Source organism: Lycium barbarum, chromosome 5 (genome assembly GCF_019175385.1).
Source record: "Lycium barbarum isolate Lr01 chromosome 5, ASM1917538v2, whole genome shotgun sequence".
NCBI classification, from domain to species: Eukaryota; Viridiplantae; Streptophyta; class Magnoliopsida; order Solanales; family Solanaceae; genus Lycium; species Lycium barbarum.
In genome coordinates, this window is record NC_083341.1 from 1,319,491 (window position 1) to 1,336,620 (window position 17,130).

Here is a 17,130-nt window from a genome sequence, read left to right on the forward strand (position 1 = left end):
GTGTGTGCTACTTGCACTTTCTGGCGATATCGACTCAAACAAAATATAAATCATATAGAGAACTGTATACTGGTTGCATAAGTGTATCACTAATTCACCATATAACATAACCTCAAGGACAAAATTAGCATGAAATTTATCAGAATCTCTCTATAACAATCATCTTCTATAACAACATTTAACAATGACAGTCATGTTTTCTGTGAAACCGATCTTTGATGTTATGTTATATTATATGTTATATATAACAACATTTCGCTGTGGAGCCAAAAAAAAATCATACCAAACAACGCTGTAATAGAGAGGTTTGACTGCAATTCAACAATAACTAGAGTTTAGACCTCTCTATAACATTCATCTTCAATAACAAATATGTTTTCTGTGAAACCCATCTTTGATGTTATGTTATACTATATGTCTTATATAACAATATTTCGCTATGGCAATCAAAATATATCGCAACAAACGAGAATGGCTTGACTATAATACAACAATAACCTTATGGACGAAATTAGCATGAAATTAATCCGATTTCTCTATAACAACACTGGGACCCAGAAGACCCAATTTCTGAAGAATGAACAGTAATAGAAAATGTTTGAAATATGGGAAGGATAAAAGAGAGGAGGGTCAAATTTATTTGTGGCTCGAAATGACTCTTCAATATTGGAGGGAGAATAAAAGGGCATTTTTATGTCATATTTGTGCACTAAAATAATATTCCCTCCGTCTATAATTTGACTGGACACGAAGTTTAAAAAATAAATGAAGACTTTTGAATTTTGTGGTCTAAAACAAGTCAAAGGTATTTGTGAGGTTATAAATCATCTCGTTATACGTAAAAGGTAAAGTTTAAAGTTAATTTGTTGTCAAATAAGAAAATGTATCATCTTTTTTTGGACGGATTAAAAAGGAAAGTGTATCACACAAATTAGGGCAGGGGAAGTACTCCCTTCGACACAAAGTTTAAGAAATAAAGAGAGACTTTTGAATCATGCGATTTTAAATAAAAAATATGTGTAGTCTTTTAAATCTTGTGGTCTTAAACTTGTCTTGAGATTGGAAAACTCACTAAATATAGAAAACGACACTCTTTTTGAGACATACCAAAAACGAAAGTAAAACACTTAAAATGGAACGAAGGGAGTAGTCGACAATTATTCTTTTTATAATAATATATAAGATGCATATTTTATAGGACTAATAGCATTTTTGGACCCTCAATTATTGATAAATTTTAATTTTAGTCTTTATGATATCTGACTAAACATATTAAATCTTCAATTGATTTATTTTTCCATTTTTTTATCCATTTGTTTGTGACTACTCACAAATTTATCGTAATTATTAAAACATTCCAGCACTTAATAACTCGTATGATATGTCAAATTTGTATTGTTAATTTATATTTGACAGTACTATAATTCTATATATCGTCACATATCACATATTTTCTACATGAAATGATCAAAACCATATATTATTTCAACTAATTAAAGGTTAAATATACTGAGTGATATATTGTAGAGTAAAAAAAGCATAATTTACCAATAACTTTGGGACATCTGAATTCTATTCTAAGATATTTCAAAAGATGTTTGATACTCTTATCGTTTTGCAGGAAATATTAATTTATATAAATTTTTCAACATTCAATAATTCTAACTCATCTAACTATCCAAATTTTAAATTTTAACTTGATATCTTATATCAGACTAACTTCTTAAAATTACTTTAAGGGATAAAGCACTAGTACCCTTGAACTTTTGCCAAAGTTGCTGCGACACATCTTATCTTTACTTGAGTCATATTACCCCCCTAAACTATTTTAAAGTATAATAAATGTCACCCTAGTGCTGACGTGGCATAGAGAACCAAACATTTGGAAGGCAATGAAATATACGAGCAACCGCGTGTAATTTTGCATTTTTTTTAAATCTATTTCATTTTCCTCCTTTCTTTTTAATTTCGAAATGTAATGGAAATATTATTTTATATTTAGAAAAATGAAAAGGACAACAGTTATTATTTTTGCATGAACTTGAAAAAGAATTAGAGATGGTTAAACTCATTCTAGATCCTTAGTTGTTGATGAGATTTGAAAATGAAGAAAGAATTTTGAATCCACTATTGTTGAACCTTGAAAAGCTTGAAGAACAAAAAAATGGGTTTGTCAAAATTCTTGGTTGTTGGTCAAATTGATTATTGGGGTTTGGTGATGATTTTGTTGTGAAGTTGTAGTTGAAATTTGAGCTTAATTGGTGGGATTTAGCTGAGTTTTTGTTGAATTTTGAGACCAAAATTAAATTTGGAGCTCCTGAAAATGGGTGATAAAATGGGGATGAAGGGCTCTTGAAAATCAGATTTGGAACTGACACGTGGCCATTTCGTATAGGTTAGAGCCCTTTTGTTTAAGTTCTCACGCGCTTGAAGGAGGTGTTCTCAAGCCCTCCTCCAAGTCAGCACACAAGGCTCAAGAAAATGCAAATTTTTTTTTGGGGTGAGGGGTGTGGGGTGGGTGGGTATTAGGATCCTAGTAAAAACTTGCGTGTCACAGTAACTTTGACCAAAGTTTAGGGAGTACTAGTGCCTTATCCCATTATTTTAATATTAAGCTTTGTACTTAGCCTACCTCTTCATATAAAAGATAAGTGAGACAATAGGAATTTGTAGTTTGGTCTGATATATGCCTGTCAACCGGTTCCGTGTAACCGGTTTTAACCGGTAACCGGACCGGTTAAACCGGAACCGGTATAACCGGTTAACCGGTTCCGATTAACCGGATATTAGTTAACCGGTCCGGTTCCAAATTTTTCTTAACCGGAACCGGTTAAACCGGTTTAACCGGAACCGGACCGGTTAAACCGGTTAAACCGGTTAAAATAAAAAAAAAAAAAAAAAAAAAAAAGAAAAGAGCCGTTGGACTTGGGCCTCGGTAATGGACCGTTGGCAACGGTCCATTTGCAAAAATGACCGTTGCCAAACGGTCATTTTCTTAATTTTTGGCCCCCAAATTTTTTTTTTTAACACTTTAACCCCTCCCCCACCCCTATATAAACCCTTCTTCATTTTCATTTCAATTCACTCTTCTTCATCTTTCTCTCAAATCTCAATCTCTCAATTATAGTTACTTTGCAATAATTAGCCACAAAGTCTTATTATAGTTTGAACTTTCAATTATTAATTTTGCAATTATAATATTGTTGGTGGAGTTGGTGATTTTGCAACAATCCGAAGTAGCTTTGGTGGATTTGCAATTCTAGCCGCCTTCGCTTTGTTGGAAATTATTCCGGCAATTTGGTACCTTCGTTCCAACTCTATCTTTAATTTTTGCAATTTAATTCTAGCAATTTATTTTTCGAAATTTAATTTACGCAATTTAATTCTAGCAATTTATTTTTTGAAATTTAATTTACGCAATTTAATTCTAGCAATTTAATTTGTTGTAATTTATTTTATTGTGATTTAAATTATTTCTATTTAATAATGTCAAAGAGATTAAGACGTGGTGCCGGTAGTAGTAGTCGTACTGTTAGGGGTGCGCTTAATGAGGAAACATTTGTGGAAGAAACACCTAATTTAGGTATTGATGTTGGTGGAAATAATCCACTTTTAGGTCATGAGGCAATGCAACAACATTTTACCGACACTTTTAATGAAGACTTAGATGATGATGATGATGATGAAACACAACCCCCCGAAAATCCTATAGGAGATACAGGTCCTGCACAATCACATACACAAGACAAACCGCCTAGAACTCGTAGGCCAACAGCTAAAGTTTGGAAATTTATGACTAAGGATAGGGAAAATCAATCAGTTACATGTACCCTATGTGGACAAGTATTTAGTTTTAAGCAAGGAACTGGTAAGGATGGTGGAACAGGTACACTAAATGCTCATATGAGAACCAAACATATGGATGTTTGGGGAGAGCAAACGGGTTCAAATGTGGGGGGGATTCAAATGACGATAGACCCACGAACTGGTAGAAATTTTAAGTATGACAAGAAAAAAGAACGCGTAGAAGTAGCTAAAATGGTAGCTTATGATTGTTTACCATTTTCCTTTCCCTCGGGTTTAGGGTTTGTTACTTACATTCAACGTTGTTATAACCCGTTATTTGAGGGTATTCCTAGAAGTACTTGTAGAGCCGATGTTATAGATTTGTTTAAAAAATATAGATTTTATTTGCGTCATGTATTTAATTCTTTAAATTGTAATGTTTGTCTTACCGCTGATTTGGGTCTTAGTATTAACCATTTAGATTTCTTTGCTATTACATGTCATTGGGTTGATGACAACTGGGTTATGCAAAAAAGAATTATAGCTTTTTTATACGACGAAGGAAAAGGTCGTCACGATGGAAAATTTTTAGCCGATTCAATGTCTACTATAATGAGATTTTTTAACATTTATAGAAAAACACTTTGTATTGCTTTAGATAATGCTTCTAATAATACAAAGGCAATTGGTCTTTTAAAAAGAGAAATAAACCCTCCTCTAAGAAATATTTTTCATGTAAGATGTAGTTGTCACATTTTAAATTTAATTGTTAAAGATGGTCTTATGCATTTTGATGATTCTGTTCAAAAAGTTAGAAATGCTGTTGCGTTTCTTTTTTGTAATGCTAATAGGGGAAGAATTAGAGATTTTAAGAATGCTTGTGTGGAAAATAACCTTAGACCTAGGAAAATTCAAGTAGAAATTGAGACTAGGTGGAACTACACTTACATTATGCTACAACAAGCATATGAGTATAGGATTCCCATACAACAAGTTCACAACAAATATAATATTGATAGTGAGGATTGGTTAACTTATAGGCATTGGGAAGATGTTAAAGAATGTATTGAACTCTTAGAAAATTTTTATAATGCAACTCTTGCTTTTTCTAGACAATTCTATCCCACGGTAACCGGAATTTTAGCCTACTTAGCGGAAATAGCTAGAGTTTTACAAGAGTATAAATATAAACCCGATTATCAAGTGGCTATTTTTGAAATGATAATCAAATTTAAGAAGTATTTTTTTCCCATCCCAACTTTATTTATATTGGGTTCTCTTTTAAATCCTTGTTTAAAAGTGTCTTATACTAAAAATTTGGTTAGTCAAATTTATACATTTTTAGAAATTGAAGAGGGAGTTCAACCATCTTTAGCTGAAGCCGATCTCGCTATTGATGATGAGTTTAGAAGAGTTTTTACTCATTATTCTAGTTTGGAAGAACGTGCTACACCAGTTGCTCCACGCCCTACTACTTCTCATAGTAGCAAAAAGGGCTTGTCGGGTTTAAAAGTTTTACATTCACAGCCTATATCTTCTTCTACTGCAAACTTTGATGAATTTAACTTTTATTTGATGCAGCCAAATGTGGATATCAGCCAACTGGATGAGGTGGACGTCTTAGCATGGTGGAAGAAGTACAAGGCAAGCTATCCGATACTTTCAAGAATGGCTCGAGATATCCTTACGGTTCAAGTATCAACCGTGGCTTCGGAGAGCGCATTTAGCCAAGGAAGACAGCAAATTGGAGACCATAGACATTCATTATCCGGCTTTAGCTTGCAAGTACTAGTGTGCATTCGAGATTGGATTAGATCGGAGCGACGCAACCAAAACTCAGAAGCGGAGCAAGGCGAAGACGAAGAAATTGAAGATTTGATAGCTAGTGGACCGGACCAAATGGAAGACTTTGAAGATATTTCCATGACCGAATATGATGTGGGGGAAATTAACGAAATGGTTCAAAATTGGTGATTTTATTATTCTACTATTTTTGTATAACTCATGTATTATTTGCAAGTTAAAAAAAATACAACTTGCAAATAAATGTTATCCAAGAATGAATAAAATATATGGCTCATTGAGCTTTCTTCTATTTATTTGTGTTTATATTTTTACTTTTATTAAGTTAGGAATATACCTAAAATATACTAAGAATATACTTAAGTTATATAGTATACTTAAACATATATAAGTATATATAGTATATATAGAAAAAATAGTATATATAGTATATAAGTATATATAGAAAAAATAGTATATATAGTATATATAGTATATTCTTAGTATATTTTAAGTATATATAGAAAAAATAGTATATATAGTATATAAGTAAGTATATATAGTATATAGTATATAAGTAAGTATATATAGTATATAGTACATATATACAAGTATATATACTATATATATTAAGTTATACACATATATAAGTAAGTAAGTATACTATATATACTTACTATATATACTTACTTATATATAGTATATAGTACATATATAGTATATAAGTAAGTATATATAGTATATAAGTAAGTATATATAGTATATATAGTATATAAGTAAGTATATAAGTAAGTATATATAGTAAGTATATATAGTATATATATTAAGTTATACACATATATAAGTATATATAGTATATAAGTATATATATTATATAAATATATATAGTATATATTGTATATATAGTAGATATGTATATATAGTATATATATTAAGTTATACCTATATATCTATTAAGCTATCCTATATATAGTATATAGTACATATATATAGTATATATATTAAGTTATACATATATATAAGTATATATAGTATATATATTAAGTTATACACATATATAAGTATATATACTATATAAGTATATATATTATATAAATATATATAGTATATATTGTATATATAGTAGATATGTATATATAGTATATATATTAAGTTATACCTATATATCTATTAAGCTATCCTATATATAGTATATAGTACATATATATAGTATATATATTAAGTTATACATATATTTAGTATATATATTAAGTTATACATATATATAAGTATATATAGTATATATATTAAGTTATACATATATATAAGTATATAGAGTATATAGTACATATATATAAGTACATATAGTATATATATATATATATATATATTAAGTTATACATATATATAAGTATATAGTACATATATATAAGTATATGTAAGTTATACATATATATGTGTATGAAAAGCATTATTCTGTATTGCTGACTTGCTGTTAGGCTGTTAGTCAGTAAATATTTAAACTTTAATTATAAAATTGTATAACATATGTAAATATACCTACAATATACAAATAAATACTATAATATATATATATAATACAAAAAAATAAAAATAAAAAAAATTTAACGAGTCCAAACCGGACCGGTTCCGGTTTGGACCTTCAAACCGGTTAACCGGAACCGGTTAGGCGGTTCCGGTTTTGGAACCGGAACCGGCCGGTTTCCTAACCGGTTACCGGTCCGGTTCCGGTTGGAACCGGTTGACAGGCATAGTCTGATATAATCTAATCTTATTTTGTCTAATCTTGGTCCTATCTACATTCCTTTCATCCACTTTTGTAGTCTTGGTTACTTTTAAGTTTTACAAGTTCCAATTTCTAGTAGCATATTTTTCTCATACTGATGAAATATAATTTTATTGCAAAAACTAAAAAAAAAAAAAAAAAAAAGGTTTTCCCATGTCTCTCTAAGAGCCTATTTGGATGGACTTAAATAAAGCAGCTTCTAAGCTGTTTTAGATAAGCTAAGCCAAACGGGTCCAATTATTTTTTTGAGCTTATTTTAAGCACAAAATGGCTTTAAGCTGGCCAGTCAAACACTCAAAAAAACTGAAAACAGCTTATAAGCTATTTTCAGGAACTTATAAGTCAATCCAAACGGGCTCTAATGTGAAAATAGCAAATCAAGACTACATGAATTGTAGACGTGTACGTGTAAAAAGGACAATGCTTACATGAACTAAGACACTATAACTTTATCATTTTTTATGAAAAATATTCAAACCGTTGAATTATAAAATAAATGTGAATCGTAAAATATCGTTACATGTAATTTTTGAACAATTCAGAAAAGAAATGTAACATCAATCATGGAAGTGTTATATGAGATTATAGTCTTTGATATCTATTTCATAATGAAGTTCGACTTCCTTTCAATTGATTAATGATATACTATATGAGTTGATTTAGTATAATATTTAGTCTTACTTTTCCACTTTTATTATTTTAGACCGGATGAAAATAATGAACGTTAGAAATTTTCTGCTCATATGAAAATGATATGAGTTGATTTGGTATAATATTTAGTCTTACTTTTCCACTTTTATTATTTTAGACCGGATGAAATTGAGATGAACATTAGAAACTTTCAATCCATAATTTAAATTGACTAAGCTGTAATCCTAAACTAGGTAAGGTCAATTATACAAATAATTTATATCCCATTCATGACCTATCATGCCTATATCACTCCAATACTTTTAATTTATTTGTCTTTTAATTCTCCGAAATTAAAAATTCTCTAGACGTCACATAAATGTATAGCCAAACCAAAAAATACTCTTGCAAACACCAGACCAAAAGTAAATATAACAATAACAAATTACTTATTCGCATTGAATTAGAGAACACATATAATTCAAACGGAAAAAGGGCCTAAAGTACCCTTGAACTATTAGATTTGGTGCAAAAATGCCGTCCATCCACCTCTGAGGCCTCAAAATACCCCTGACGTTAACCTTTGGGGCCTAAAATATCCTTATTTTTAACGGACTCATTTCATTTACGGAAAAGGGCCTAAAATACTAATTATAATTATTTCAATAACTAAACTAAAAATCAAACAAGTTACTTACTAGCTATAACAAAGTATGACACATTGATAGTAAGTATGACACTGATAGTATAAAAATACTTTATACTATATTAATGTATCTGAATTTAATTTAACTCTTATACAATCTTCGTACAAATCCAGATTTTAATGTATGAAAACAGTTTAGTTGTACTATATTTGTTGGTTAATTGACACCACACAGACATCCACCAATTTATTGTTCAAGAAGACATATAAAATGAAAGCATCTTGTGAGTTGGGACCAAAAAAAAAAAAATAAAAAAATCTGAACAATAAAGATCTGTGGTGCTATGGTCACGTTAACTATGGAAACTTCAAAATAAATATATTAGGTTTGATTTAATTCATTAATCTGTTAGTTAGCTGGTTTGGAAGGATGTGGATTTATATTAATCATATGTTAGTGATTAACTCTTTTTTGTTCGTAATTGTCGGTTAATTAGTTTACGTTCTTAAAATCCTAATTTGGCAAGTGTAAAGATAATAATGATCCAGAAATTCATATTATATCTAATTATTTGGTATGTGATGGTTTAGTGTATGGTTTCAATGTGCAATAGCCCTTCCAAATTAAATATCCTGCTTATCTTTCTTAAGTCAATTATTCGGTCATACTTTTCTTAATATCTTTAATTTAAAGTAAAAGAGACATGCTATTGGATCTTTTTTCATAAAAATTATGAAACTAATTCAATGCTTATTTATTATAGATCAGCTAGTTCAAGCTTGAATCCTTCACGTTAACTCGTTAAATATTTAAGTTATACTTCTAAATTAAAATTCTGCATAAAAGATAACGTGAATTAATAATCGACAAACAAAGAAGACATTCAAGTTAAGACAAAAAAGTATCACAAATTGAATATTTAAAATTAAAGTAAAATTATACTCCGTTCGACTTAGCTATTTGCAGACATCTTAAGAAACTATTCACTTCAAGAAAAAAAAATGTACATTGACTAAACTACCCCTAATTAAATAGGTATTGGGATTTGATCACAAAAAACTTAATATGGACAAATCTGAAAAGATAAGGTTAACTGTTTCTTGATTTAATAAGTGGACACTTTTTTGACCCAAGAAAAAAAAAGTTAAGTGGAGACTTTTTTTTATCCGGAGGGAGTAGTTATTGAAATAATTATAATTAGTAATAATTATAATTAGTATTTTAGGCCCTTTTCCGCCAATGAAATGGATCCGTTAAAAATAAGGGTATTTTATGCCCCAAAAGGTTAACGTCAGGGGTATTTTAGGCCCCAAAGATGGATGGAGAGCATTATTGCACCAAATCTAATAGTTCAAAGGTATTTTAGGCCCTTTTCCGTAATTCAAAACTACTTTACCTTTAAAGGAGACATGAGATTGATGAGATTTAGTCACCCTTAACCAAAAGTTTCAGGTTTAAGTCATAAAAACGGAAAAAGGAGCTTTTCTCTCTTTACGAGTCTTACGCGGCGCAAATTTAGATTAGTAAATACTCAAAATACCCCCCAACGTTTGACCAAAATTTCAACTACACACCTAACCTTTGCGTTGGTCCTATTACCCCCCCCCCCCTCCCGGACAAATTTTTTCAATATCAAAATGCCCCTTTTTTGTTGATGTGGACAAGAGTGTGAATGCACCGCTCAGTGGCGCGTTATAGCCTTTAAAAAACAGCATCTGACGTGTTTTGGAGCGCCAACTAAGCTGCCACATAGATTAATTTAAATTCCCTCCATTTTTAGGCTACTTCATCTTCTTCTTCAATTTCAAGACCTAAATTCCTCACAAATCTTAGCAGATCTTTGAAGTCTCTTGCTTTTAGGCTTTGTCTTCACATAGATAAATTTAGAGCTAGGATAGTGATTATTCTTATAATCACTGTTTTCCCAAATCAAATTAAAAAAAAAAAATCTGAAGAAAAAAAAACGAAAAATCTGGAAAAAAAAAACAAGGTTGAAAAATCTAATCTTGTTAAAGAAAATCTGATTGGAAGTTGCTTGTTTGGAGTTGCTACTAGTTGCTTGGTTGGAGTTGTTTAAGCACTAGTTCTTTGAGTTGATTCGGGGAGAAAATTAAACTCCACTGCTAGGAATTTGGAGAAAGCTATGAAGAACACCAAGTGAGTTTCTTTAAATTCTTGATTGTTTGATCAAATTAATGGATGAACTTTGTTCTACTTGGTGTTAGGAAGCTTCCTTTCACATTTGGGTTTGTTTGGATCAGATTTGAGGAAGTTGGTGTGATTTTTCTTTTTTCAACTCCTAATGAAGATGATGATGATGAAGGAGAATTGGATATGGATTTTCAGATCCTCATACTAAAAATGGAGTATGGAAAATTGGGATTTTTTTTTTTTGAAGAAGAGTAGATAGATGGAGGAAAGGGGGAAATTAATAAAAAAATGGGGGGAAATTAAAGATGTGGCACGTGGGCCAGGCGCGTATGGATAAACGTCTGTTAATAATTGGGAGTTGTCATATTGGACTGCCACATCAGCAAAAAAGGAGCATTTTGATACTGAAAATATTTGTCCAGGGGGCAATAAGACCAACGCAAATGTTAGGTGTGTAGTTGGAATTTTGGTCAAACGTTAAGGATATTTTGAGTATTTTCTCTCTAAATGCATAATCAAACATACACTTTCTTAACAAAAAAATTTAAAAGTATTAAGTAAAAGAAGAGGAAAAAAACCAAGTCAAAAGACAATATTTTCATCATCCGTTCACCATAATATAAAGCCAATTCAACTTATCGAACAAGACGAGAGATTGGGTTGCAGATAGGCTTAACACTCTGTGATTTAAATATAACCTGACACATGGTTAACTCCCAAGCACCCATATGCACCAAAAAAGAACAATAAAAAAATATTTTCAAAAATTATATTTCTATATTTCTTTTTCTCTTTTTACATTAGAGTAGATTCCTATACCTTTGAAATCTTAAATTACAATTTTCTTTTACAAGAAAAATCAGTAGCGGCTCTAATTTTTATTGTACCCGCCAGAAAAAGAATATGAAAAATAGAAAACTAAGGTCTTTCTTTTTAAAAGAAGTCTACAACAGTAACATACTCAATATAATTACACAAGTGTGAGTCTGGAGAGGGTAGAGGGTAGGCAGACCTTAGAAGATAGAAAGGTTGTTTCCGATAGACCCTCGGCTCAGAATAAAACAATAACAAAGCAAGTTAAATCAGATTTTAAAAAAAGTTTCTCTTTTTAAAAAAGGCATAATACATAAATAGGCTCTCAAACTTGGCCTCAGCTGGCAAGTGTGTCCTCCAACTTTGAGTGTGCACAAGTAAGCACCTCAACTTGTCTATACTTTATCAGTTGAACACTCCAACTTACAAAATTATCATCTAGACACCTAAAATTCTATGTGCCACATCAATGTCATGTCAGTGTCACGTCAGCATTTGTATTTACTTGTTCAACTTTATACAAGTTGAGGTGCCTAATTATGCACATCTAAAGTTGGAGGGCATACTTGCCAGTTGAGGCCAAATTTGAAGGTCTGTTTATGTATTATGCCTTTAAAAAAAGCATAGACATGACTTTCAACTTTTTCCCATAGGCAATAAAGGCCACTACATTCTCTCTTTGTACCTTCATCTAGCTATCCAGTAACCTGTTTGAGAAACTACAATTTCTGCACAAAATCCATTTTTACTCCACTGAAGAGGTTACAGGTGAGCTCTAAAACTTCTTATAACAGTTATATGCTTGTTAAATAAACAAATACTTATTGGATTTTTACTTATTTGTTTCTTGTTCAGAAGTGACCTCTGAAACATCTTTAACTTAGATAATACTTATTTTGTGTAATATTAGATTGAAATGAGTTTAAATGGACCGACATAGATCAATGAGAATTCACATAGCCAACCTCAACTTGTTTGAGATTGAGACGTTGTTGTTTCTATTTGTTTCTTGGGAGGTTTGAGCATTGTGTTGCAATTCGTCTGACCTTTTTTGTCATGCTTTCTCTTGAGCCGAGGGTCTTCCGGAAACAACCTCTCTACCTCGCAAGGTTGAGATAAGGTCTGCGTACACTCTACGTACCCTCCCCAGACCCTACATGTGGGATTACACCGGGTAAGTTGTTGTTGTTGCCATCCCACTTGGCTTTCCTTTCACTACAAATTTCTTGAAACTTTGAAGCATCTTTTGTGCTGAGTTGACTTGAATTGATTCTAAACACACTGGTTAATCCAATAAACACCTGAATCTAGCAGTCAGTTAGAAAAGAAGTGAGAGAAACAGAACATGTCAAATGTTGATTGGCTTCCTTCTGCCCATGTTTGGTTTTCTATTGTTTCTTGCATTCAAAAGTCATGGAGCATAACTCTGTGTGTGGTTAAATTGAAGTCAATTTCCACGGAAGTTTTTTTCCTGTAAAATATTTTCCAGAAAAATGGTTCCCGTTTTTGTTTACTAAGTGGAGAATATTTTTTGCGAGAAGAATATATATTAAAGACTAATAACAATATTGGCACATCGAAGAGTGTTTTGATGAAACTTTTGAGTATTAAAGATTAATATCTAAATAATAGTCCGAACAAATAATATGAAGTTAAAAGTCAAGAGTACAATTCTAAGTGAAAGGCCGTCCCCATCAGTGAGGGAAGTCATTTTTTTCCCTTTTGATGGAAAATACTTTCCATGGAAAAGCATTTATGTTAACAACTATCAAAAATAGACTAGTTTCTCATAGATTTTTTTTTGTCTGGATGATGACTTCCGTCGTACCAAACGCACCCTTAGAAGCCAATCTTTTGAATGGGGCTTATTGGGGATGTTGGTTTCTGGTGCCTATATGTCATTTAGCTTGAGAACTAACTCTTTCACAACATTTCTACAGGTACAAAGATATGGAACCAGAAGAAAACATAAAGCCACATGCCATAATGACAAGGCCACATCGTACCATTCATCAATCTTGCAATAAAGCTTGCATCAAAGGGTCTCACCATAACTTTTGTCAACACACAAAAAACTCATCAAAGGTTGATGAAAGCTCGATCAATCTCTGAAAACTCTCCGGATTACGACATTTTCTCCGAGGCACGAAAGTCTGGCCTTGACATTCGATACACAACGATATCCGATGGTTTCCCACTGAATTTCGATCGGATGGGGAAACACGATCAGTTCCTCGAAGGGTTGTTCCATGTTTTCTCAGCACACGTGGATGAACTCGTGGGAAATCTTATCAATTGTAACCATAATCCTCCAGCTTCTTGCCTAATAGCTGACAGTTTCTATGTTTGGCCATCAGAGATTGCCAAGAAATATAACCTTGTTAACATATCAATGTGGACTCAACCAGCTCTGGCATTTACAAGCTACTATCATATGGACCTCTTAAAAATTAATGGTCACTTTGGTTGTCAAGGTATGATCCCCTCCCCCTCCCCCACACCTTGATTCCGTAACTAAATATTCTTTTCTTTCTGATAAATCAAAATATTTCATAAAAATGTACACCAAAAAGTTGTTAACTACTGTCAGACCTCTCTATAACAATCATCTTTTATAACAACATTTCACTATAACAATCATCTTTCCTGTGGAACCGATCTTTCATATTATGTTATATTATATGTTCTCTATAACAGCATTACGCTATAGCAGCCAAAAAATATCGGGACAATCCATGTTGTTATAGAGCGAACATTCTTGCTAGAGTTTAAGTTTTGTGCCCTAACAGTTGTAATATTTTCACATTATCAAGTTAGAGTGTTTATAACAAACATGATCTGATAACCCAGAAAATAAAGCAGATAACCTGTTATAACAAGTTAACTTACACAAATAGAGTAAAAGTTTCCATTCTTTGACAGATAATCGTGAGGACACGATACATTATATACCAGGTGTTGAGGCTATTGAACCGGGAGATCTTCCTTCATACATTCAAGATCCTGAGCCATGGGGTATACTGCACCGGTACATGTTCAAGTCACTTGAAGATGCACGGAAAGCGGACATGATCATCTGCAACACAGTACAAGAACTAGAGTCCTCAACAATTTCAGCTCTACAAGAGAAAAAACCATTTTATTCAGTCGGACCAATTTTCCCAAACGGCTTCACCAGAAGCACCATTCCGACAAACCTATGGGCCGAATCAGACCCCATCCAGTGGCTAAACAGTAAACCAAAAGGTTCAGTTATGTACATTTCATTTGGAAGTCTTGCAAATATTAGTAGACAAGATATTCTTGAAATGGCTCATGGACTTCTACTTAGTAGAGCTAGTTTTATTTGGGTGCTGCGTCCCGATAGCACATGGACTGAGGAAAGTATTCTTTTGCCATCAAGATTTGAGGACGACATAAAAGACAGGGGATTAGTTGTGCCATGGTGTAGCCAAATCGATGTAATTTCACATCAAGCTATAGGAGGATTCTTGACTCATTGCGGGTGGAATTCGGTTTTGGAGAGTATTTGGTGCAAAGTTCCAATGTTGTGTTTTCCTATATTCACTGATCAATTAACAAACAGGAAATTGTTGGTTAGTGAATGGAAAGTTGGTTTAGATCTTTGCAGTGGAAGAACCCTCAGAAAACAAGAAATTGCACGGAAAATCGACTGTTTCATCACTGAAGCCGATAAATTGAGGATCAACCTAGAGGACACAAGGAAGAAGCTCGAAGATGCATTATCCGAAAACGGATCGTCAGGAAGAAATTACAAACAATTAATCTGTGACCTCAAGTCCAAAATTCTGCAGAAAGGCAAGATTAACTAGACAGCGTTTAAGTATGGTAAGGAGAAAAATATCTGTATTGGAACGAAATGCATACTACATATGATCCATATAACGGATCCCAACTTATTTCCGGGTTGAAGCTTAGTTAACTGATTGATTGAACAAGAATAAATATATTAATGATCCCGCCTTTCTTCACATGTAACTATAACTCCATAATAAGTCAGATCAAACGCAGATCCAGGATTTTTACATTATGGATTCATGTTTGAGATCTACCACATTCCATTACTGGGTTTGAAATCTATTATTTGTACTTATTTACTTGATTTTTAGTACATATACACACACTAAGCAAAAACTACTGGATTTGGATGAGGCATAAGTTAGCTTCTACATCCGTCAGAGTAGGATATCCCAACATGTTTGTAAACCTTGCTTGTCTCAGCAGTTTCATAAATCTAGCTTTAAAATCAACTTTCTACACAAATTAGAAAATTTATTCAAAAAACAAAACAAAAAAAAGCTATATCAGCTCAAATAAAACAGAATAGATATAGAGAACTGCATATTGGTTCCATAAGTCAATATTGATATCAAGGATTTATAGCTCTTTCGCAACGACTTCCTTAAAAGTGATTGGGTTCTACCCGTCCCCTTTTAACACCTTGATTTACCATACACCATTGATACCACAGATTTTTAGGTCTTTCAAGACAACTTCCTTACATGTGATTTTAGGTCTACCAGCCCCCTCATAGCACCTTCACTTACCATAGGTGTAACTTATCATAGTTTTACACCTTCAGACTGGTGTATCTGCAGGTCAAAGCAGGACATGTCCAAACCATTTCAAGCGATCTTCTCGTATTTTATCTTTAGTGCGTACTACTTGCAGGTAATTAGGCTCAAATAAAACAGAATAGATATAGAGAACTGTATATTAGTTCCATAAGTACTACTATATCAATAATTCACTATAAAACAATAATCTAATGGGCAAAATTAGCATGAAATTGATCAGACCTCTCTATAATAGTCATCATGTAATAACATTTCACTATAACAACCGTGTTTTTTGTGGAACCGATCTTTGATGTTATGTTATATGTTTTATATAACTACATCTCACTATGGCATCCAAAAAATATCGGAACAAACAAAGTTGTTATAGAAAGGGCTAACTATACTAAGATAATATCAATCACATAAACAAAGCCTCAAAAGATTCGGTATCACCTTCTATAACAAGGTTTCACTATAACAGACATGTTTATCATGAAACCGATCTTTCATGTTATGTTATACGTTTTATATAACAATATTTCGCTATAGTAGCCAGAAAATATCGAAACAAACTACGTTGTTATACTAAGATAATATCATCACATAAACAAAGCTTCAGAAGCTTGGGAATCACCTTCTATAACAACATTTCACTATAACAGACATGTTTTCCGTGAAACCGATCTTTCATGTTATGTTATATGTTCTATTTAACAACAGTTCACTATAGTAGCCAGAAAATATCGAAACAAACTTCGTTGTTATACTAAGATAATATCATCACATAAACAAAGCCTCAAAAGATTGGGAATCACTTTCTATAACAACATTTCACTATAACAACCATATGTTCTGTGAAATCACTCTTTGATCTTATGTTATATCACATATTTTATATAACAACATTTCAATACAGCAACCAAAAATTATCGAAACAAAGGACGTTGTTATAGAA

At 32.1% G+C, this 17,130-nt stretch overlaps 1 pseudogene; it reads left to right on the plus strand.

The window, feature by feature from the left end:
- The first annotated feature begins 12,247 nt into the window (after positions 1 to 12,247).
- LOC132640048 (UDP-glycosyltransferase 86A1-like) lies at positions 12,248 to 15,696 on the plus strand (annotated as a pseudogene).
- The last annotated feature ends 1,434 nt before the right edge of the window (positions 15,697 to 17,130 follow it).